Source organism: Lynx canadensis, chromosome C2 (genome assembly GCF_007474595.2).
Source record: "Lynx canadensis isolate LIC74 chromosome C2, mLynCan4.pri.v2, whole genome shotgun sequence".
NCBI classification, from domain to species: Eukaryota; Metazoa; Chordata; class Mammalia; order Carnivora; family Felidae; genus Lynx; species Lynx canadensis.
Genome location: NC_044311.2, coordinates 73,213,268 through 73,238,689, shown reverse-complemented (window position 1 = coordinate 73,238,689; position 25,422 = coordinate 73,213,268).

The following is a 25,422-nucleotide window of genomic DNA, read 5'->3' as shown; positions in this document are numbered from 1 at the left end:
TGTTTATGTACTCTTGGCTCATCTGAATACCAAAATAAAGTGTAAGCTAAATACCCCTATGGGGTTAAAATATAATTTCATCTTATATTAGCTGCAAAATAATGATTTGAAACTATTTGGAATAGTTTCTCAAGAGAAAGTACCACACAGGATTCATCCCAGGTCCTTGGTTTTCTTTCTGTTTATAATCTTCATTAAGTGATAGAGATTATATCCATATCCTCTTCAAGCCTCAGCTGTGACCTCAAAGCTGATGACCCCCCCTTGCCATCTCCAATGCAGGCTTCACTTTCACACCTACTGCAAATCCCCAGTGGTTTATACTCCATTTCTGTTTGACTCTCACATAACCATTCGTGGGGCCCAAACCCAACATCTTTTTTCTCCAAATCACATTCCTTTCCATTTTCCTTTTCTTCTTCAATGTTTCAACATTCTTCCAGAGCCACTAGCTGTTTAAAAATCATTTTTTGATTCCTCTTGACTCTGCTACCTTATCAGACTAAAAATCCAATCGATTTTCATCTAAACCTCTTTTGTCCCTATTTCCACAGTCTTTGAGTCTGGATCACTGGGACAGTTTTCTCATTGGCTTCCCTGACTCTAATCCAACCTGCATATAACTGCCAAACTAATCTCCTTTAATATATCACTTTCATCATGCTGATTCCCTGCTCAATAATCTTAGATAGTTCCCTATGTCAGATGCAACCAAAATAGAGCAAAGGCCTGCTAGAAAATTTTATGAATACTCTCTTCTCTGAGCAGTATTATAATTTCAGATATACTAATGATGAAAATTGAGGCCCCACAATTTAACTTGCCTAAGACTAGTAATTGGCAGAGCTAGGATTACAACCTAGTCCTTTGAGTCCTGGTCCTACATTTTGCCTTAATAGAAATTTGTGGCTCCCATGCTTGATTTTAAGAGTCTCCATAATCTTCCTTTGCTTCATTTAACCAATCTTCTTTTTTCTAACTCCCCAACAGAGCCCTCCCTATGGCCAGCCTTGGCTCCTCATTGCCTTCCTATATGCCTACCTTATTCCTGCTTTGCTATGGCTTTCTCTAGGCATACTCACTCTAGCTTTCCCCAACCTCTGAGGCACACCTTAAACCCCATCAGTGTGGTCCTGATTTCCCTGGCAATGCCAGCCATCTTCGGTTAGATTTCTACAGTATTTATTCTCCAGCAGAGTGGCTCACAGCCTGAACACAAGGAATAGAGGTAGGGAAGGGGGAAAATTCATGGGCTATGGATCCCTATGAGTACCAAAGCATACACTAAATTATATGCAATTCACATGTATTTGCTACTGTTTTCCAAAAACAAATAGATGCTATTGTCATTAATAAAACACACATTAAGTAGTTCATATTTGTTCTTCATCATTACATATTTCCCTAATTACAAATGCTAACCATAGATCAACCACCAGATAAAGTTTGTGAAATATACGACATTAACAGAAATCTTTAATCTCAATAAAGACAGAAACCACGTGTCTAAACACATAAATGTGAATCTTGCTGATTCACATTTGTGCATGTTCTTTAATCTTGTGAGCCCCCATAAGGTCTTAAAGGGTTTCTTATAAGATACAGCAAAACTAGGCCATCCTTCTGCACCTTACAGCACCTCGCTCAGTACTGAATACATGGTGGGTATTCAACAAATACTTGTTTCAAGCTCCCTCAGTCGGTGAAATATAACGGTATACATTAGAAAAATTTAGGCTTATTCACTGAAGGATAGGCTAGGAAAGAGCATGATTCTACAGCTTATTAAGTTGCCCAGAATGGTGGAGCTCTCCATCACTTTTTCCATCCATGGTCGCCTTGCAGGAATTTTAGTGAAAGTTCTGATTGCCACTCGATGGAACTGGGGGTCAGAACTATGGTTTAACACCAACTGATATACAGAAATTCAAATCTCCTGCTTCTATTTATAAAGCAGAAATCAGAGACCAGCTTTGAGGGAAATAATTTCAATTCTTCTTTCTCACACAGGATCAGGATCAAGAGGTGATTGAACTCCTTCAACATATTGCTGGCTTTCTTTTTTTTTTTTTTTTTTTTATGAAATTTATTGACAAATTGGTTTCCATACAACACCCAGTGCTCATCCCAAAAGGTGCCCTCCTCAATACCCATCACCCACCCTCCCCTCCCTCCCACCCCCCATCAACCCTCAGTTTATTCTCAGTTTTTAACAGTCTCTTATGCTTTGGCTCTCTCCCACTCTAACCTCTTTTTTTTTTTTTTTCCTTCCCCTCCCCCATGGGTTCCTGTTAAGTTTCTCAGGATCCACATAAGAGTGAAACCATATGGTATCTGTCTTTCTCTGTATGGCTTATTTCACTTAGCATTACACTCTCCAGTTCCATCCACGTTGCTACAAAGGGCCATATTTCATTTTTTCTCATTGCCACATAGTACTCCATTGTGTATATATACCACAATTTCTTTATCCATTCATCAGTTGATGGACATTTAGGCTCTTTCCATAATTTGGCTATTGTTGAGAGTGCTGCTATGAACATTGGGGTACAAGTGCCCCTATGCATCAGTACTCCTGTATCCCTTGGATAAATTCCTAGCAGTGCTATTGCTGGGTCATAGGGTAGGTCTATTTTTAATTTTCTGAGGAACCTCCACACTGCTTTCCAGAGCGGCTGCACCAATTTGCATTCCCACCAACAGTGCAAGAGGGTTCCCGTTTCTCCACATCCTCTCCAGCATCTATAGTCTCCTGATTTGTTCATTTTGGCCACTCTGACTGGCGTGAGGTGATACCTGAGTGTGGTTTTGATTTGTATTTCCCTGATAAGGAGCGACGCTGAACATCTTTTCATGTGCCTGTTGGCCATCTGGATGTCTTCTTTAGAGAAGTGTCTATTCATGTTTTCTGCCCATTTCTTCACTGGGTTATTTGTTTTTTGGGTGTGGAGTTTGGTGAGCTCTTTATAGATTTTAGATACTAGCCCTTTGTCCGATATGTCATTTGCAAATATCTTTTCCCATTCCGTTGGTTGCCTTTTAGTTTTGTTGGTTGTTTCCTTTGCTGTGCAGAAGCTTTTTATCTTCATACGGTCCCAGTAATTCACTTTTGCTTTTAATTCCCTTGCCTTTGGGGATGTGTCGAGTAAGAGATTGCTACGGCTGAGGTCAGAGAGATCTTTTCCTGCTTTCTCCTCTAAGGTTTTGATGGTTTCCTGTCTCACATTTAGGTCCTTTATCCATTTTGAGTTTATTTTTGTAAATGGTGTGAGAAAGTGGTCTAGTTTCAACCTTCTGCATGTTGCTGTCCAGTTCTCCCAGCACCATTTGTTAAAGAGGCTGTCTTTTTTCCATTGGATGTTCTTTCCTGCTTTGTCAAAGATGAGTTGGCCATACGTTTGTGGGTCTAGTTCTGGGGTTTCTATTCTATTCCATTGGTCTGTGTGTCTGTTTTTGTGCCAATACCATGCTGTCTTGATGATGACAGCTTTGTAGTAGAGGCTAAAGTCTGGGATTGTGATGCCTCCTGCTTTGGTCTTCTTCTTCAAAATTCCTTTGGCTATTCGGGGCCTTTTGTGGTTCCATATGAATTTTAGGATTGCTTGTTCTAATTTCGAGAAGAATGCTGGTGCAATTTTGATTGGGATTGCATTGAATGTGTAGATAGCTTTGGGTAGTATTGACATTATTGCTGGCTTTCAAATTTAGTTAAGTAACAAGTTCAAATTAAGACCTAGATAACGTCAGATAGCCACACAGTTGTTACCTATCTTTGGATAGAGAATGGGGGGAGAATCCTAGTGACTAGCATAGGCAGGAAAAGTTCTTAAGGTAGAATATGGTTCATTATAGGGCATCATTATGAATAAAACTTTTAAGAAGTAGATTTCCCAAGTAATTGAAATTTACTTATTTACAGTTTCAAATATGTTATATTAAGAATTTTTAGATCAATGATTTCCTTCTTTTTAAAGTTTATTTATTTATTTTGAGAGAGAGAGAGAGAGAGAGAGAGCGAGCATGTGTGCTAGTGGGGGAAGGACAGGGAGAAAGGGAGAGAGAATCCACCTGTAGTACAGAGCCCTACAGGAGGCTCTATCTCCCTAACCGTGAGAACATGACCTAAACTGAAATCAAGAGTTGGACACTTAACCGACTGAGCCACCCAGTCACCCCTATATCAATGTTTCTAAACTGCATTACATGCTTTCTGATTTACATTAAACAAATGATACTGAAAATTACTCTTCCTTATGCTCCTGACATTGAATATCAATAATTATTTTATACAACTCAGGTATATAACAGGGCTTTTTACTCCTTCACTGAATAGCCCCAGCCTACTATACACTTTGAGTCTTATGGAATTTAAAAAATTTTTATCTTGAAATAATTTTAGACTTAATTAAAAGTTGAAAAATAGCATAGAATGTCTACATATACCCTTCACTCAACTTCCCCAATGCTATTATCTTAAATAACCACAGTGCAATCAACAAAACCAAGAAATCACCATTGGTACAATAGATACTATTAAACTGCAGATCTTTTTCAAATCTCACCAATTTTTCCAATAGTGTTCTCTCTGTTCCAAGATCCAGTCCAGAATCCCACATTGAGATTAATCTTTTTGTCTCCTTAGTCACCTACAATCTGTGACAGACCCTCAGTCTATCTTGGTCTGCCACAGTCCTGTCACTTTTGATGAGTAACAGTCATTTTATAGGATGTCTTTCAATTTGCCTGACTTTTCCAATGATTTTATTAAAGTTATACATTTTCGGCAAAAATACCACAATAAGTAAGCAAGATTTTTTTCCTGTCTTTAGTACACAATATCTAAGGGTTTGTGATGCAATGTCTTATTCCTGGTGATGTCAACCTTGGTTTCTTGGTGAAGGTAGCATCTCCTGGGAGATCTCAAGTTAATGTTTTTCCCTTGGCTATTAGTCAATATTTTTCTGATTTGTTAATACAATTTTTCCAGCTCTTTCTTCCGAGTGAGATATCAGATGTCACCCCATGTGCTTGCCACTAGCAACTTGCTTTCTCTAACCTGCTGTAGGCTTAAAAATCAGAAAACGTTGTATGAATTCTTTTCAAAAAAAAAAGGTGGGGGCAAGGGTTTATTGTAGACTTTTAAAGATAAGTCTTCTTGCTGCTTAGACATCCTTTGTGGTTATATTAAAGTTCTTGGTTTTGATGTTTTCTATCTAGAATCTACATTGTTTATAATGCCTGATAAGTGACACTTCCTTAGTGGCACTTAAAGTATCAGATGAAGATATCCAAAAACTTAGAAATCTAATCATCATAAGTTGATTTACTAAATGTATAGTTCCAGTTCAACAGGCAAGTTTACTATGACCATCCCTTCCCAGTCGGTGGTACAAGAAATTAAAGTAGGAGGAGTTTGGCAGTCATTAATTCTGTTTATACTTAATACGTTCGATGTAAAGAGAAGAATCAGATGTGACTCCCATAAACCAAAAACCTGCTTCGTGATGCTATGAATGTTAATTAATCTTGCCACATCTCTAAGTTCTAATTAAACTGGCCACATCAGGCTCCAAGTTCTAAATCATCTGGGCTAAGTAGCTGAGGAAAGAATCAAGTCTTCATAGTCCATCTTCCCAAAGCCCTCAGTAATATGGGAAAATCTTACTGAAAAGATATTCATAATGTCATCAAATCCACCAACTGTTTCTATGTAGATTTCACTGCAACCATTTCAGAGAGGGATGCTGTGTGCCTTAATCTCCAAATCTTTCAGAGAACAGAGAAATCTTTCAGTCCTTTCTTATTATGTGCCTCATAGATTTCCTTTTCATTCAAAATATCCATGTAGATTAAACATATTTCCATCTACAGTGAGAAATATTTAAAAATACATATATGTTAATCATATATTTAAGATCTTTTCATAGGTTTCTACTGTTTTAATTTGATAAGGATGAGATCCAGCCCATTCTTCCTGTTTTATATAACCAAATAAGAACCTAAACATTTCTCAAAAAGCATGTCCTTAAAAAAAAAAATGTGATTCATGGTTCTCTATCTCCCTTATGCCTGGTTCTTAAAAATGATTGAGTCACTGTTGTTCTGTTGTTTAATCTGATAATTATGCAAGCACCAAATCTTACATTGGAGCAGAAAATGTTAACACACATTGAAAAACCAAAAAGCGTAGAACTATAATCTGTATGATAAAATGCATTACTCTGTTTAAAAGGATTGTTTTACAGATGCAATTAACAATCAGCGATCATACAGTTTAGACCGGTGTTTTGATGCCATCTGTTGGAATAAGTCCTCTTACTCTCTGGAATGAAGCTATAATTTTCAGTTTACAGTTTCATTAGGCAACATACAGTATAACAGTCACCAAAAGAAGAGAAATCCTAAATACTTTCAGTTTTATAGTCTTCCATAAACAATTAAGCATGTTGCTGAGATTTTTCAAAAGAGAGAATTTAGAAAATTAGCAACATGACCACAGATTGCTATTTTATTTCACAGTTTTAAAATATCACCAACAGTTCAAATGGCCAATGATGGTTTTCTAATTTTAGTTTCAATATTTGAAATGTGACTTCCATCCTTTTTATTTATGATTTTTATTAACTTAAAAAAATACTTGCCCTGTGCCTAAACAAGTTATGCCATAATGCCAGTGATAACAGTTTACAAACAATCTGTCCATTAGGATACATTTCTGTTTGTTGTTATTAGCTTATTAAATGCCAGATGAAATCTTTGGGGGCCTTTAATACACTAGGGGGTGCTAGTTCTCCACACGTACATATTTATAAAGCATAACTTTTTCTACAATTAATTCTTGGGAATTATAAAAGTTGACCTCAAATTCTAATAGAGTACGTAGGCTGCATATATATCAAGAAAACAAAAGAAAAAAAGAACTCATTAAAATTACATTCTGAATTAAACAGCAAGAGTCCAAACAGGAGTGCAATTTTACACTGCAAGAGGTAAGATCCATATGGTCTCGGTTCATGGTTCAGACATCAGTTGCTAGTATTAAACAAAACCTGAAAAGAAAGTCACAGCTTTTCAAAAAGTATAGTATTGGAACCAAATTTCTTAGTGCTATCTATTATGTCTATGGTGCTCCAAAAGAAATACAAAGAAAAAACCACCAGGGAGAGGAGATTTCTTTACTAAATTTAGACAACTTACTTGAGATTCTCTCCCTTTGATATGCCATTCGAACAGTCCCAAATGACAATAAGTCACCATTAAGATCTGAACTTATGCTCTACAGTAGGCTGGTAAATTGCATCAAGTAACTAATGGCTCTCTGTTATGAATTCTAACATCTGAATGATGAAAGTAAGCACACACACAAACGTACACACACATACACACACACACAGACACACACACACACAGACACACACACACCAATATAAAGAAGACCCAGGTTTACTTTTAATATTTTTAACAGAATCAAGTCCAACAGGGACATTATTCCAGATTCCATTCTATATGTAGTGTGGGGGTGGGGGCGAGGGTATATTTTTTCTTTCCTCTTTTTGGGTTTAGTTTTCCTTCTTTAAAAAAACTAACCAATAGGACTCCAGATGTACTCAAATTCAGGTAAAGCGTACTAATGCACAATTTTCCACCTTTAGAGATAGCTTGATTTTCAAGAAACTTTCTTGCAAAATAGAAGCCCTGGCATTTCTTTATCAATTGATAGAATCTACTTCTTTTTTTTTTAAGTTTATTTATTTATTTAAAGAAAGAGTACAAGCAGAGGAGGGACAGAGAGAAAAAGAGAGAGGGAATCCCAAGCAGGCTTCATGCTGTCAGCGCAGAGCCTGATGTGGGGCTCTATCTCGCAAACTGTGAGATTATGACCTGAACTGAGATCAAGAGTCAGACCCTTAATCAACTGAGCCACCCAGGCACCCCACCAGGATCTACTTGTAACTTATTTTGCTTCTTCCTCTTCCCATTCCACCAAACTGCAGGAATTCATCTAGTCTCTCCCATCTTTTCTTAGTACAACTAGAAATATTCCAAAAAGTTGTTCCCAGGTTGCTACATTTTCTGCTCCACCAAATGCCATGGGAGTACTGGTAGATTCTATAGACTTGCTATATATTGCTTGCAGTGGGAAATATCACACCCAGTAGGAGTTTGTTCAGGGCACTCTGATATTATGGTAAAGAATATTTTTAAAATATTTAGATGAAGTCATATCTCTGGATTACCTCCCAGCACATTAACCCATAGCAGGAAGAGAACCATATACTTTTCCTAAACAGAAATACAAATATAATGCTCCAGGGGTATTTTATCAATACATACAAATGATATAACACCTAGAATGTATGAACAATTAGCCAAGACCTCCACAGGGCTACTGAAGGGTTTTATGCAATGATTTTGGAAAATCCTAATCTGAGACCATCATCTGTTATTTTATGAAAGTATATCCTCCAAACTCTGCCTAGTAGCAGCTTCACAGTTGCAAGTACACAAATGCTTTAAATTTGCATTTAAAAAGGCAATTTCATGGGTTCATTCTGAGTCACAACAGAGGTTTGTCACATACATCACGTTTCATCCTTTCTTCAAGGACAGAGGCCAAATCTAGCATTATTTATACCTTGGTATAGGAGATGAAGGCAAGAAAATGGTTTTCAAAATATTAGTAATTATTAGAGTTGTCAACTTCTACTGACAAACAGTATAAACTGTGTCGTTGTTCTATATTTGGATCACAGGATCTGAGTTAGAAGGGGCCTAAAAGTCATTTTATTAAACCCCCCATGCATGAATTCCCCTTACTCATCACAGATAAATGGCTTTCCAGTTTCAACTTACACCCCTCTAATCACAGAAAATCACTGCCTTACAGGCATAATTATTAGAAAGCTCTGCCTTTTATTGACTGGATGCCTGTCTTCTCACCATCTTTTTTTATTGGTCAGGTTATGCTGTGTGTCAGAGTTGTTCTACTGCCTGGGATCAGTTCCCAATTCAGCCAGTTACTAGCTTTGTAACTTTAGATAAGTAACTTACTTTCTTTGGCCCTTCAACACACATTTAGGATTTGATCACTTATCATTACCTCCACCACTATCACCCTTGTCCCTGTAACCACTGTCTCGAAAATTCCTATCATTTTTCTGTCCTACAAATCTATTCTCAACATGGCTGCTGAGAGTGATCCATTTCAAGTTTGGTCAAACCAAGTCAGTCTTCTGATCAAAACTGTACAATGATTTCACATTTAATTCAGAGTAAAAGTTTAAGTCCACACAATGTCCTCCATGTTCTTCTACACCGCGATGCTCTGCTTTTATCCCTTTCCCCTTTCCCCTCAGCCATTCAGGCAGCTTTAGCCACACTCATCTCCTTCCTGCAACTCAATGCCACAAGACACATTCCTGCATTTGGGTCTGTGCTCTGTTCTCATACCTCTCACCCCCCACCTCCCCACCCTGCCCCACCCCAACCCAGAACCCTGCCTGTGAATCCAACTTTTCCCTCAAGTCTTTGCTTAAATCTCACTTTCTCAAAGAGACCTATTTGGCTCCTTAATTTAATAAAGGCAAACTGAGCCCCATCCACTTCATCACTCAGCACTCCTGATGATTCCCCTTAACCTACCTACTTTTTCTGTTTTTTTCCCATACTATTTCTCACTTCCCAGTTTACTATGCAATTTATTAACTTTCTATTAATTATTATCTATCTCCACTAAAATAAACTTCATAAGGACAGAGACTTTTATCTATTTTGTTCATAACCCCTTGTATACAGTAGGCATTCAATAAATGTTATCAAATAAGTGAATGAATTTGAGGATAGTAAGTTAAAACATACACAGCTTGGAACACTTTCATATACTTATTACTATTATTACTGCTATAATTGCCATTACTGTTACTGTTATTGTTACTTTCTGTGTGTCATTCTTATCATTACCTGAAGCATCCTTGCCTATTTCCTAAGCTGTAATTACTAAAGGCCTCTGATCTATAAGGTCAGATCATCTCCCATCTTCTGGGCTAGTCCAACCAAAGCTGACACTGTATTAGAAGCCTGATCTTTGGAATTGTTCTTCTTTTTAGTGTGGGATGAGTCCATAGCACTTACTCTACTAAAGCACTCTCCTCTAATTCTCACTGGGGCACATGTCTGACCAGCTGTCTTACTTTCTCTTCATACTCCTGGGCCCCTTCTGTGACAGCCCTAAACGCCAGGTCACCAAGGTCTAATTTTAAAATACACTTTAAACGTTGTGTTACCATTTGTTAAAGGAGATGTAAACACTATAAATGCAGCACACTCAACAACTGGACTAAATTGTTGACCATTTAGATGGATACAAGTGGTTTCTAAACTTTTTCCTGATCTAACCCTTCTATGCAGTAGTCAATATTTGTTCAATGAGTGAATCCTCTTTTTTTAATGTTTATTTATTTTGAGAGAGAGAGAGAGAGAGAGAGGGAGGGAGAGGGAGGGGGGAAGGGTTAGAGAGAGGGAGAGAAAGAATCCCAAGCAGGCTCTGTGCTGTCAGCACAGACCCGATATGGGGCTGGAACCCACAAACCATAAGATCAGGACCTGAGCTGAATAAAAGAGTCAGACATTTAACCAACTGAGCCACCCAGGTGCCCCAATGAGTGAATACTCAAAAATAACCAAAAGAAAGTCAAATTAATGTTACAGTCATTACAATTACTTCTAAAATTAAAGTTTATATGTAAACATTTGTTTTTAAATATTACTTTAAAAATTAAATATGTCACCAATCATATTAGTTGTCCGTCAATACAATTTAAATTCATATTACATGTGGTAATATGTAAAGAAAAGCAGGCTTCTGTCTACAAGTCCAGAGAATGACAGTTTTTGCCTGGCAGTAAGGAATCATGGCATAACCTCTCCATGTTTCTACTTTAAGTGTTGATTACGCCTTGGTTTTATACATCTAAGGAATGAAAGATGATACAAGTTACCAGCTCCCTCTCTCACCATAAATTTCATCCTCCTTAAAAAATGAGCTTGTTTGACAGAATAATAATTGAAATATTCCACGTGGAAATGTTTCCAAAGTATCTTTAAAAGCGATATTTATAACACTGAGAAGAACATGACCATCATAAAGATGGCGCATGAAAACACAATGTATGAAGATAGTGAAAGGGGATAGGGGTAGGGGATATTTCGGGAAAAAATAAGTCATACTAGGGAAAAAAATTCCTTTCAGATACTTGAGAAATATCATTTAGAAAAACACTAAATTTATTTGATGTGACTTTTGAGGCCAGAATTAGGTCCACTGAGGACTTACAGGAGGAAAATTTTAGTTTAACATTAGGAAAATCTATAAAATAATTAATGTAGACCAAATATCAAACTGAGTGGCTTTGATGCATCGAAAGTTTTCTGTCCAAGAAATGTAAACAAAGGCCAGATAACCACCTGCATTGCTTTGCTAAGGCTAGGTGACAAAAATCAAATTTATTTTCTCACAGTTCTGGAAACTGGAAGTCCAAGATCAAGCTGTCAGCAGAATTATTTTTTTCTGAGGCCTTTCTCCTGGATTTGCAGGTGGTTATCTTCTTCCTGTGTCTTCACATGGTTTCCTTTGGGTACACATAGCCCTGATACCCCTTTGCGTGTCCTAATCTCCTCTTATCTCATAAGGATACCAATCAGTTTGGGTGAGGATTCACCCTAATGGCCTCATTTTAACTTAATCAACTTTTTAAAGGCCCTGTTTCCAAATACAGTCACATTCTGAGGTACTGGGGATTAAGGCTTCATCATATAAACTTAGGAGAACACAATTAAGCTTATAACAACAAGATGTAGAAGAGACAGACACTGTAGCTAGTGTGGGGGAAGGAGTTGTAATAGATATTACCAAAGGTCTACCTTCTAATTCTTAGTTCAGAAACTTGGGGGGACATAAACATAAAATCTTATTTTTTTTATTTCTATTCATTTTATTTTATTTTTTTTCCATATATGAAATTTATTGTCAAATTGGTTTCCATACAACACCCAGTACTCATCCCAGAAGGTGCCCTCCTCAATACCCATCACCCACCCTCCCCCCCTCCCACCCCCCATCAACCTTCAGTTTGTTCTCAGTTTTTAAGAGTCTTTTATGCTTTGGCTCTCTCCCACTCTAACCTCTTTTTTTTTTCTTCCCCTCCCCCATGGGTTTCTGTTAAGTTTCTCAGGATCCACATAAGAGTGAAACCATATGGTATCTGTCTTTCTCTGTATGGCTTATTTCACTTAGCATCACACTCTTCAGTTCCACCCACGTTGCTACAAAGGGCCATATTTCATTTTTTCTCATTGCCACGTAGTATTCCATTGTGTATATATACCACAATTTCTTTATCCATTCATCAGTTGATGGACATTTAGGCTCTTTCCATAATTTGGCTATTGTTGAGAGTGCTGCTATAAACATTGGGGTACAAGTGCCCCTATGCATCAGTGCTCCTGTATCCCTTGGGTAAATTCCTAGCAGTGCTATTGCTGGGTCATAGGGTAGGTCTATTTTTAATTTTCTGAGGAACCTCCACACTGCTTTCCAGAGCGGCTGCACCAATTTGCATTCCCACCAACAGTGCAAGAGGGTTCCCGTTTCTCCACATCCTCTCCAGCATCTATAGTCTCCTGATTTGTTCATTTTGGCCACTCTGACTGGAGTGAGGTGATATCTGAGTGTGGTTTTGATTTGTATTTCCCTGATAAGGAGCGACATTGAGCATCTTTTCATGTGCCTGTTGGCCATCCGGATGTCTTCTTTAGAGAAGTGTCTATTCATGTTTTCTGCCCATTTCTTCACTGGGTTATTTGTTTTTCGGGTGTGGAGTTTGGTGAGCTCTTTATAGATTTTGGATACTAGCCTTTTGTCCGATATGTCATTTGCAAATATCTTTTCCCATTCCGTTGGTTGCCTTTTAGTTTTGTTGGTTGTTTCCTTTGCTGTGCAGAACCTTTTTATCTTCATAAGTTCCCAGTAATTCATTTTTGCTTTTAATTCCCTTGCCTTTGGGGATGTGTCGAGTAAGAGATTGCCACGGCTGAGGTCAGAGAGGTCTTTTCCTGCTTTCTCCTCTAGGGTTTTGATGGTTTCCTGTCTCACATTCAGGTCCTTTATCCACATAAAATCTTATTTATCTAAGGTCTGATTCTCTAGAGCTCTGTTTCAGCACGTGATTGGACATTTATGGTGGGATTGTTTCATCTTTTTTTAAAGTTTATTTATTTATCTTGAGAGAGAGAGAGAGAGAAAGTACAAGTGGAAGAGGAGAAGAGAGAGAGGGACAGAGAGAGAATCCCAAGCAGGCTCTGCACTGTCGCTGCGAAGCCTGATGTGGGGGCTCGAATCCATGAACCGTGCATGAGATCATAGCCTGAGCTGGTCAGATGCTTAACTGACTGAGCCACCCAGGCTCCCCAATTGTTTCATCTTTTGTCCTAGATAAATAGTATATGCTAAATGTAAGACAGTCTGATTTAAATTGGTATTTATATTATACAAATAGTATTAACATAAATAATTTCAGGAATATTATTTAAAAATTGTTTTAATGTTTACTTTTTTTGAGACAGAAAGAGAGAGAGAGAGAGAGAGAGAGAGAGAGAATATAAGTGGGGGAGGGGCAGAGAGAGGGAGACACAGAATCTGAAGCAGGCTCCAGGCTCTGAGCTGTCTGCACAGAGCCTGATGCGGGGCTCGAACCCACAAACTGTGAAATCATGAACTGAGCTGAAGCTGGATGCTTAACCAACTGAGCCACCCGGGAACCCCTCAGAATATTATTTTTAAGTGACTATTTACTACGTAAAATATCCACAATATTAAGATTTTAAAAATAAAGGAAAATAGTTGTCCAGCATTCTGTCACCTATACTGATGAAAGTCTTCATTTTGTATTTTCTTCTCATTAGCTGTAAGTGTGCACAACACACTGAGAACGGACTTAGACATGGCATCAGGTACTAAGAAACTCAAGACCGCTGAAAGGAAGCAGCTACAAGGATTGGGAATGATTTGAATGAGATGGGAAGGAGAGAAGAAAGCCTAGAAAGGAGTCAAAAGTCTCAAATCTGGAGGAACTTAAAGGATAACAAGTGTTTCAACATTTAACAGATATTTCTCAAAAGGTACAAGAACTGAAGTCAAGAAAAGCAATTTAGAGTAGAGGCAAAGTTTATGAGTTGAACATTGTCATGTTCTGATATAAGCAAATCTGCTCCCTAAATTCTCCCCTTAGGCAGCTCTTCACACGTGGGGTTAAAATTAAATCACCATAGAATCAAAACCACAGCAAGATATCACCTGACACCTGTCAGAATGGCTATTATCAAAAATGCTAGAGGGGTGCCTGGGTGGCTCGTTCGGTTAAACATCCAACTTCGGCTCAGGTCATGATCTCGCAGTCCGTGAGTTCAAGCCCTGCGTCGGGCTCTGTGCTGACAGCTCGGAGCCTGGAGCCTGCTTCAGATTCTGTGTCTCCCTCTCTCTCTGTCACTCCCCCACTTATGTTGTCTGTCTCTCAAAAATAAATATTTTTTTTAAAAAGGCTAGAAATAACAAGTTAGTGAGGATGTAGAGAAAAGGGAACTCCTGTGCAGTGTTGGTGGGATATAAGGTGGTACAGCCATTATGGAAAACAGTATGGAGCTTCCTCAAAAAAACAAAAAAGGGAACTACCATCTGATCCAACAATTCCACTTCTGGGTATTCATCTGAAGAAAACAAAAACACTAATTCAAAAAGATATGTGCACCTCCTCCATGTTCATTGCAGCATTATTTATGTATCCAACATATGGGAATAATCTAAGTGTCCATCAGTGGATGAACGGATAAAGAAACACACACACACACACACACACACACACACACACACACACACACAGGAATATTAGTTAGCCATAAAAAAAGAATGAAATCTTGCCATTTATAACAACACAAATGGGCCTCAAGGGCATTATGTTAAGTCAAATAAATCTGACTGAGAAAAAGAAATACTGTACGACCCCACTTATATGAATCTAAAAAAGTTGAATTCATAGAAATAGAAAGTAGAATAGTGGTTACCAGGGGCTGGAGGTAGGATAAGTGTGAAGATGCTGTGTGAAGGGTACCAACTTCCACTTATGAGACAAATAAGTTCTGGGGATCTAATGCACAGCATGGTAACTATAGTGAGTAATACTATATTATGTACTTGAAAATTGCTAAAATAAATAAATAACCATAGAATATTTTTAGAGTCTCTAAAGGTGTAAGCCTTCAAACTATCACCTTACTGTTGTTCTCCAGTAAGTATACTGTATACTGTTGTATACTCCAGGTGTATTTAGCAGCAACAAAACTCTCACAACTAAACATTTAAATTGAATTATGTTCTAAATATTATTACCAGCAAGTATCACCTATTTTTTCCTTGCAGAAGTAAAATCTCTAAAACTATATCCTTCAGTCAACAAACCATGAAAAGTCTTCATCTTTGTAATGAGAAAAAAAAATCATCTTCTGGACAGAGTGCCTGCAAGAATCAGATGGGATAATATAATTAAAGTTCTTTGTAGGGGTGCCTGGGTGGCTCAGTCAGTTGAGTGTCTGACTCTTGATTTCTGCTCAGGTCCTGATCTCAAGGTTCATGGGACTGAGCCTCTTGTTGGGCTCCATGCTAGGCATGGATCCTGCTTAAGACTCTCTCTCTCTCTCTCTCTCTCTCTGTCTCTTCTCTCTCTCTCTCCCACCCCCTCTCTCTCTTCTCTCCATCTGCCGCCCACCATGCTCGTGCTCTCTCTAAAATATAACTAACTGGGGCGCCTGGGTGGCTCAGTTGGTTAAGCGGCCGACTTCAGCTCAGGTCATGATCTCGTGGTCCGTGAGTTCGAGCCCCACGTCAGGCTCTGTGCTGACAGCTCAGAGCCTGGAGCCTGTTTCAGATTCTGTGTCGCCCTCTCTCTGACCCTCCCCCGTTCATGCTCTGTTTCTCTCTGTCTCAAAAATAAATAAACGTTAAAAAAAAAAAAGAGAAAAAAATAAATAAATAAAATATAACTAACTAACTAACTAACTAACTAACTAACTAACTAAATACAGTTCTTTGTAGCCTCAGAGTCACCAAGCAAATGTTGGGGAATGTTACTTTTGTATGTCAGAGAGTCTTTTCTAGGTACCAGCACAGATAGCAGAAGATATGAACAAATATGAATGTGGTTTCTGACTAGACATCAAGTGGAAGTCCTGTAGTCAGACTTCTGGGATCAAACCCTGGCTTTGTAGCTTATTAGTCCCATAACCTTGGGCAAGTTACCTGACTTCTTGGTTAGGTAACTTGCATCTGCAAGTGGGGATAATAATTGTTCCAATACTCAGAGAGCTTGCTGTGAGGAAAAAGTAATATGACTATGTGCAAAACACATAGAACAACACCAAACATCAAGTAAATTATCAATAAAATATTAGTTGTTACTTTTGTTATTATTTAGCTCAAAATTTAGTTTCGGGAGCAGATAGATAATGATATGTACATGATGTATATATGTATACACACATGATGTATATATGTGTATATATATATATATATATATACACATGAGACATGTGTATACATATGCATACATACACTCTGTACATAAGGTAATAAATTTAAAATGCCGTAAGTGTGGAATAGTCAGTGTCTGAGTAAGTGCACTGGATAGAATCTCAGTATTTGACAGATGCAGGAAGCCATTTTAGGATATGAGTGTCTGACCTAGGAAACCGTTTTGTTTACTCAACTATCTTTCCTCTAAAATGTGACATTCTTGAGGGTAGGGGTCATATCTAACTCACCATTTAATCCTCAATGATCAGCACATTACTGACATATCCACAGTTCTAATAAACATTTGTATGGTGAATACAAGAATAAATGAATGGATGAAAAGGTAAGGAGCATATTCTGGAAACTGAGAACATTGTGTGCCCAGAGCAGGAGATTCACATGATAATTAATAACAGTAGTTACTACTTATTAAACCTGCAAACAAATGAGACAGGTCCCAGGGAAAACTAGATTTGATTGTAGGAAAAGAAAGGTAAGGGAGCAGAAGAGAAAAAGGCTAAAAGCATTTTTTCAAAGAGAGATATTTGTACTAGCATAATGATCTCCTGATTCATGGACTCATGGCCTGTGGCATCTTCACAGCTCTCTGCTCACTAATTGTGGGCACTTAGGAATCTCCTCACTAGAGAAGAACTGTAGAACACAGTCTCCATGAAAGTCAAGGGCCTCCAATACTTCCTTTTCATCACAATGAACAACAACAGCACCTTCATATTTAGAAATCTTTAGTTAACCCGCTAATGTCTACACAGAGTCAACTAACACTCTTCCCAGATGGGAATGCATCTCATTTTATGAAGTCTACTTAAGAAGAAATACCACAACCTCTAATGTTAAGTCTTTGTTGTCAGGAAGTGATTCTGTTTCTTCAATAAAACCCTACTGATTTCCTCAGGATAAAATTAAAGAGCAACATGTCATTCTGTTCTTTGAAACGGTTCCTTTTTTTAATTTTTTAAGCATCTTTTAATATGTACTCTCTTCTCCAAGTTAAATCATTTCAGTTCCTCCTAAAACGCCTCTGAGGTATTTTTTTTTAATATTGCTTTATCACTCCTATGCCTTTCCTCTAACCTCTCCAACCCTGTGTGTGCCAGGGAGTGAACCACTGTTTACATATTATTCCTTCTGACCTTTAAGTTCAGGACTCATTTTCCAGTGAGACTGCCTTGAAGGTGCCTTTGTGAGAATTAGGAGAAGATGCCACCCTCTGGGCAGATCATTTTAAAAAGTGCCCCTCTCCAGAAAGGCCAATTAGAAAAGGGCCTCTTGGAGTGAAGAAAAAAGTGCTCCCTCCTTGTCCTTTGGTCAGGCATATATGCTGAACAAACTGAAGAGCCACACATGGCAGCCCTTTGAGCCCTCTGTGTTTGGAGAATAGGATTAGTTATATAGTATCTATGTGCCACAGAGCATTGTTCTCTTGGAAAGCAAACCCCTTCCAGGTTCTTACCTCTATTTTTTTTTTTAAGTGTAACCCTCTGCTTAGCAGAACCTTGAAAATAGCCTGATAAGGACTAAAAAAAATAAATCATGAATTTTCTGTTCTTACATGCCATTTTCCTGTCTATTTCTCTATTATGCTTACTTTCTAAGCTACAGCTTCAATGGTGTTAATTTCCCTGTGACGTTGAGAATTTTTTGAGTGGTGTAAACATAATCAACCAGACCTTTGAATGACCTGACAGCAACACGAGCTGAGCATCTCTGATTGCAGAGTCACAGTCACTTTGGAGGAAATATGGAGGCAGGGTTCTGCCTTCAAAAGTACTAGCATCTAGCTGGGGAGACAGAACACCTACATTTAGAAATAGACAATCATGCAGAACCACAAATGTTAAGATGCTATTTAAGGGGAGACAGATGTGACAGGGGTACAGATGAAATGAAAATCACAGGGTAGGGAAGCAGTAATGAAGTAAAAGTGGCTTGGAAGCTTTTAGGGACCTTGGAGTAGGTAGAAGACTTACATGCATAGAGAGAGAATGGAATGTGGACTTGGCAGTGTGTTTTCCCTCTTCCCCAAGACACAATCCCACTTCATCCCTAAAGAAATGGATGCACTGGAAAGGACACTGGGCTCAGAGCGTAGGAGTCTAGGTTCTAGTACACCTACTAATAACTTTCATTATGACCTTGGACCAGCCTCTTCACATTTCTGGATCCCCATGACTTCGTCTTTTAAATGTGGCAGTGGAAAAGATCACTTCCAAGGTGGATTCCACCTCTTAGTTTCTATGATGTTCTGTATTCCGTGAGTTGTTTCTTTATTTCCAATTTAAGAAGATCATTGTTACTTCTGATCCCTATCTTCTAAAATGCTATCTCAATTTATCCTAACCTCCCCTTCTGAACCAGCCCCCAGTATCACAAATGTAAGTGTCAAAGTCAAACAATTCTAGTCTCTGGTCTGACTATTTACCTTTTGTTCTTACATCTGAGAAATGAATCACACTTAAAGCCATTTTTCACTTAATGTTTTAGCCTCATGGAGTTGAGGTTTCCTTGACTTAAAAATGTAATCATTGTGATAGGGCATGAAATCATAAATCCACTAAACTTTTCCACTGTTATTTTCTTGGTCAATATACTCTTCACAACATGCTTTAGAAACATTGCATAAACTCTGATAATGCAATTTGTTATTAAATGGATTTAAATATGCAGGGGTCAATATTCAACCCTAAATGTTACTATTTTTATATTAAAAACCATATATAAGCCAAATTCGTGTATAAGGAAGCTAATGATTACTACCTCTTTTTAATAGGTTAATCTAAAAATGTTAAATAAAAAAGAATTCTACAGAGAAATTAGAAATCTTTATTCAATAAATGGATACTTAGAATATCTGTTACATATTTTCAGCTAGAATATCCATTAGATATCAGCTAGAATATCCTTTGTTATTTAGAAAAAAACAATCAACAGAGTTCTTGGAGTTCTGTCTTAAAAAGAGAACATCTATAAAATGCAGATGTTGAGGTCAGAATTAACTGTTATCTACCCAACCAAATGTTGACACAATTGACACAATACCAAAACCATCATATACTAACTCCCAGTCAAATAGATGCCTATATCTCCACTGCCTCCCAAATCTCCATTAATATGACAGAAAATGAATAAAATAATTGATAAACCCACAAGAATAAAGGAATAATAGAGGAGATGACTGGAAGCAAAAAAAAAAAAAAAAAAAAAACCAACCGTGATTAATATTTTGGAATGGAATGGTAAGTGGTAACTGATTTAGCAGCATGAGGAAAGCTAAAACCTAGGTCTTAGGGAGAAGCAGCAAGAAGCCTGCAAATTCATGCACCAAGGAGGAAGGAGTGGTTAGAAATCTGTATGGAGAAAATTAGACCCTCAGATGCCCCTGTCCCTGCACCAACCAGAGGACTTGATCAGAAAAACTCTAGATTAGGAGACATTAAGTGTAACAGAGAGGAGGGGTGTACAACCATACAGAAAACCTGGGTATTAAGTAACAAGTACTCTCAAACATTTTGTTCTTAGGGCCACTTTATACTTAAGAATTTTAAGGACCTTGGGGTACCTGGGTGGCTCAGTCAGTTGAGCGTCTGACCTTGGCTCAGGTCATGATCTCACTTCTTGTGAGTTCGAGCCCCACGTTGGGCTCTGTGCTGACAGCTCGCAGCTCAGAACCCTGGAACCTGCTTCGGATTCTGTCTCTGTCTCTGTGCCCCTCCCCTGCTCGTGCTCTGTCTCTCTCTCTCCGTGTATCTCTCAAATATAAATAAACATTAAAAAAATTTGATATTGGGGCGCCTGGGTGGCGCAGTCGGTTAAGCGTCCGACTTCAGCCAGGTCACGATCTCGCGCTCCGTGAGTTCGAGCCCCGCGTCAGGCTCTGGGCTGATGGCTCGGAGCCTGGAGCCTGTTTCCGATTCTGTGTCTCCCTCTCTCTCTGCCCCTCCCCCGTTCATGCTCTGTCTCTTTCTGTCCCAAAAATGAATAAACGTTGAAAAAAAAAATTAAAAAAAAAAAAAAGTGAGAAGAGTGGCACTGTTTTACATTTTCGCGAATCTCTTTAATGTCCAGCTTCATAGAAAATAGATTCTTATATCTGTTTCTGCATTCAATTGATCACGCATGTTGTTTTGGTAAAAGAAGATGAAGAAAAATCCAGCCTCACAGCAACATGCATTTAGAGGGAGAGGAGCGTTTTAACAACCTTTTCAGATAATTGTAAATATTTTTCTTTGATACTATACCAAAATTCAACAAGTGGTAGCTTCTGAAAGGAGAATTGTGATAGTGAATTTGAAACCATACCAATGAACTTTTTTTACTGTTACATTAAAAGTCATTTGTCTATCTTGCACTTTCACCCATGCATTGTTTTGTAATGTTCTGCACTGGTCATTTAAAAAGAATCAGTTTATTGATTTAGATAGATCTTGCAAATATTGGCACATTTTATTATATAAAATAAAAAAATCACACTGGTAACTCATTTCTGAACTCATTACTAGGAAGATTTCAAGCTTGTGGTAGTTGAAAATACAAGTCTCCCAAAATCCTAAATTTCTTTCTCAAATTCCATTATTGGCAACAAATATCATGAGTTGTTTTTCTTGAGGTGACAAAATTACCTTGTTTATTCTTGAGAGAATGTCTGCCAAATAGCCACATTACAATGACCATCCTATGTAAGTCACTCCTTCAAGTAAAAATGGTGCTCTGGGGAAAAAAACCTGTAGTGCAGCTTGTAACTCAAACAACTGCACAGTGCTTTTCCTCAAGACACCATGGTACATTGGTACATTTGCAGAAGTGCCTTGTGTGTACTTCTCATTTCTCCAAAGAGAACAATAAAAGGATGTGCATGCACTTAAGGGTCAAGATGAAATAATAATTAATCACTTTTACTATTCACTGAAAAGATTTTTAAATGAAACTGGCTGTACTTGTTTTAACTGTAAGTGCATAGTGGTGAAGGATGCACTGATGGCTAGTAGAGTTTGGTGCCGCTGATTAGTGGTAGGCACCAGCAATTTTTTTTTTTTTAATCAGGGTTGCTTTTGCATCATCAGTGCAAATATCAACACAGTGAAAAAAGCAAATACCATCTTAGTATTATTATGGGAATTGTTTTGACTCTGGAATCCCTGAGTCTAAGAAGCCTCTGGGGTCCATAAACCACATTTTGAGAACTGCCAATGCAAATATTTTATTATGTGTTCTTAAAAATATGGCAGTCAGGTTTTTACCTCCAGGCAAGATACTAAATGATTTCTCTATGGAGAAACTGGTCAGCCCAGATTGAAGGCCTATGGATAATGACATTTAAGGGTTTACAAATGAAACAGCCAATGAATCTTAGCAATAGAAAATCTTGTCTTGCCGCTGACATCCGCACGTGTGGGCGTGAGCGCGCGCGCGCACACACACACGCACCTCCCAATATTTTCCTGGTGCCTCGTGTTTTAAATATGAAATGAAGCCAAAGATCGCGAAATAGCTTAGAAAAGCCTCTAGGAAAAAAAAAATCAGACAAATATAAACACACAAACTGAAAATTGAGACAATGCAGAGAGCAACAATTGAATATGAAATCAGTGTCCTAAAAGAGAGATAAGAAAACTATTGCAACCATGAAACAGGAATAGGTCAATAAAGACCTCTTGAAACCTTAAAAAATATGATAGTAAGACTTTAAGAAATTCAGTAGGATGTTTAGAAGACAAGAGTTGAGACAAAGTCAAGTTTGTTCTACCTTACAGAATGCAGAACAAAAAGACAGGTAAAGGAAAAATAGGAGAGAAAAAATAAGAAAAGTAAAGAATCAATCCAGAAATCTTAAAATCTGACAATTAGTAGGAGTTCCAGAAAGAAAAGCACAGGGAAAAGAAATTATAAAGAATTAACCCACAATATCATTCCAATCCCAAAAGACTTAAATTTATAGATTCTGAAATAGACAACAAAACTTGTATGCCAGAACCTATCACTATGATATGTTAGTACTTTAGGGATAAAAGAAAATCCTAATAGCTTCTAGAATGGGGAGCGGGGAAAAGGTACTCACACGTAAAGGATCATCAACCAAAATTTAAACTTCTCAACAAGAACTTTCAATGCTAAAATACAATGGAATGATGTCATCAAAATACTGAGAAAACATTTCTTCTACAACAAAGTTCTATACCTGGACAAGTATAAAGGTAGACTATAGACAATTTCAGACATTTTCAAAAGTATTTACCCCCTATCCACTTTCTCAGGAAATTACCAGGACATATTTTCATCACAATAAGAGAGTAAAGGAGAAAAACTAGCCATAGGACCCAACCCAAGAGAGAAATGAATTCCTAGAATGATGACAGTGGAAAATCCCAGATGATGCTTATGTGTCCTATTAAAGAGCAATGAGTCTGGATTGGAGCAAAAGGAAGGAAGGCTTCAGGAGGGGTGTCATAGGACAAAATGAAACTGATAGATTATCTGGAATACTTGACCGTATTGAGAGGGATATAGCTCAAACAGACAATTTAAGGAAGAAAATTAAAAAAAATATGAGTCAATGATGGAGTCTGGGTGGGGGGAATGTGATAAAAGCATACCATATAGCGTAATTATGAAGAAAATTTACATCATCATAATGTAAACACCAATTATTCATTTAACCCAAATATTGTCCCAAGGGAACAGGAACACAGTAGACCCCCCCTGTCCCAAGGGGGTCTCAGGAGACATATGGTTTTCATGATGAATCTTATAAAACTATTTGACTTTTTGAGCTATGCGTTTGACTTTGATAAAAATTAAATTAAGAAAAAATTAGGACTTTTCAGATAACCTTCCACCATGTATGACTTTTTGGTGCTATAAAAAGGACTATACATTCATTGCTCCACCAACTGTCAGAGCAACAGTTTTCAATTTTTTTTTTTCCCTCTGGGACACACATGACAAGTGAGAAGTGACATTTAACATGATGTTTCTGTCCTGCTTAAGAAATTATATCAGAATACAGGTGACTAAGAAGGAATACTATAGGATAAATTTGAACAGTGGTTGTGTCCAAAATTTAATATTCACAATTACCCCAACTTTAGATATTCTTAGTAAGAGATTGACATACCTCATGACTGATCTTAATACACTAATGTGTCATAATACTAAGCTTGAGAACTGTTGGGTTATAGCAGGATCCCCAAACTCAGATGCCTACCAGAGTCAGGCATGTAAGAAAACAGTAAACCATGTAAGCCTCTCATTCTTGCCATTTCCTTTCATAGAGTCATGAAATCAAAGAACTTTTATTATTATCATTATAAGAAGCAACAGAGCCTGTGTGATGTTGGAAGATAACTGATCCTCAGCCATCATATATAACAGATCAATGAAAGTAGAGGCATCTATGGCAAACTGTAAGGATAAGTCATTTACAGGCAGCATTACTTGGCTCCAACTATTTCCAACCAGGCTAGAACAGAGACACATGCTCATTCCATCTCATCCATATCTTACACTTCCACATCCTAATGTGAGTCTCTTGTTAGCCAAGATGTAGGTCATCATAGATGATTCATGTTTCTAAGGCAGGCCTGATTTGCAGACTTAACTCTCGCTTTTGAACTCACATCCCATGAAAATGTCCTGGAGAGTCCAACATTTCCATGTACAAACTTCACCTCCCAGATGTCTTCTCACAACTGGAAAATATATACAAATCCTGTATCCAACCATGTACCCAAATCTTCAGTTCAGAAAATAAGATTATCGTATTTGTCATCTAATTCAATTGCATAGAAGCATAACTCCTTTTCCTATTAGGCCATGTAGTGCTACTTGGACTGAGCTAATGCCCAGTGACTAGGAGGGTGGAGATCATAGATGTTGGACTTGGCAATGTCTTCAAAGGACATAACAGTGCAGGACATAGGAGGATACCATACCAGTAATTTAAATAATATTATTGCCTTCTAACTTTCCTCCCAGATCCCATCCCCCTCTTCCTAGCCCTCCTTGGATTGCCTTCCCTCATCCTTCAAGCACATGGTTAGAGTGTCCCACAAGGGCAACTTCATTTATGCCATCTTCATCCTGACATGTCCCCATCTCTAAATTTGGATCTCAACCTTCCTACCAGGCTCAGAGGAAGAGGTTTCTGACCTTTTGTCTAAAGATCACAGCCTTTATTTATCCTGGGATCTACTCCCATAGTTACCCTTCCTGCACATTCAAAGTCTGCCCTCCTATCCTCAGCCATGACCTGGGTCTCCCTGCCATCAAATAAAAATAAACAAATGCTTCATTTTACCACACCTTCTTCTAGCTGCTTCACAATCACCCCTTTTTCTCCTTCCCATCCTTTACTGTTCTTTGCACTAACCTCCCAACGTCTTGCCTTCCATTTGGCTCCAATTATGACTATAATAATGGAAATGTGTCACATTTATATTTAATTCAGTTCACAAAATACTTTCACTATTCCTTTTGAACCTCACAATAATCCTGTGAAGTAAGTAGAACCAAAAGTATCCTCACTTTATAAAAGAAGAAACTGAGCTTCTGAGAGATTAATAGTCAAAGTAACACAGCCAGTAATTGGCACAGAAATTCAAACTGGATCCACCGAGTTGTGGTCCAGTGGCTTTCTACTGTTCTACTACCTCTGGAGCTGTCCATTCTAATGCTACTAGAGATTTCTTTCTTGCCAAACCCCATGATAATTGTTTTAGTCCTTTCACCCCTTTGTTTTTCTCTGCCTTTTGAATGTATTAACTAATCTTCAAAATCTTGAAACAATC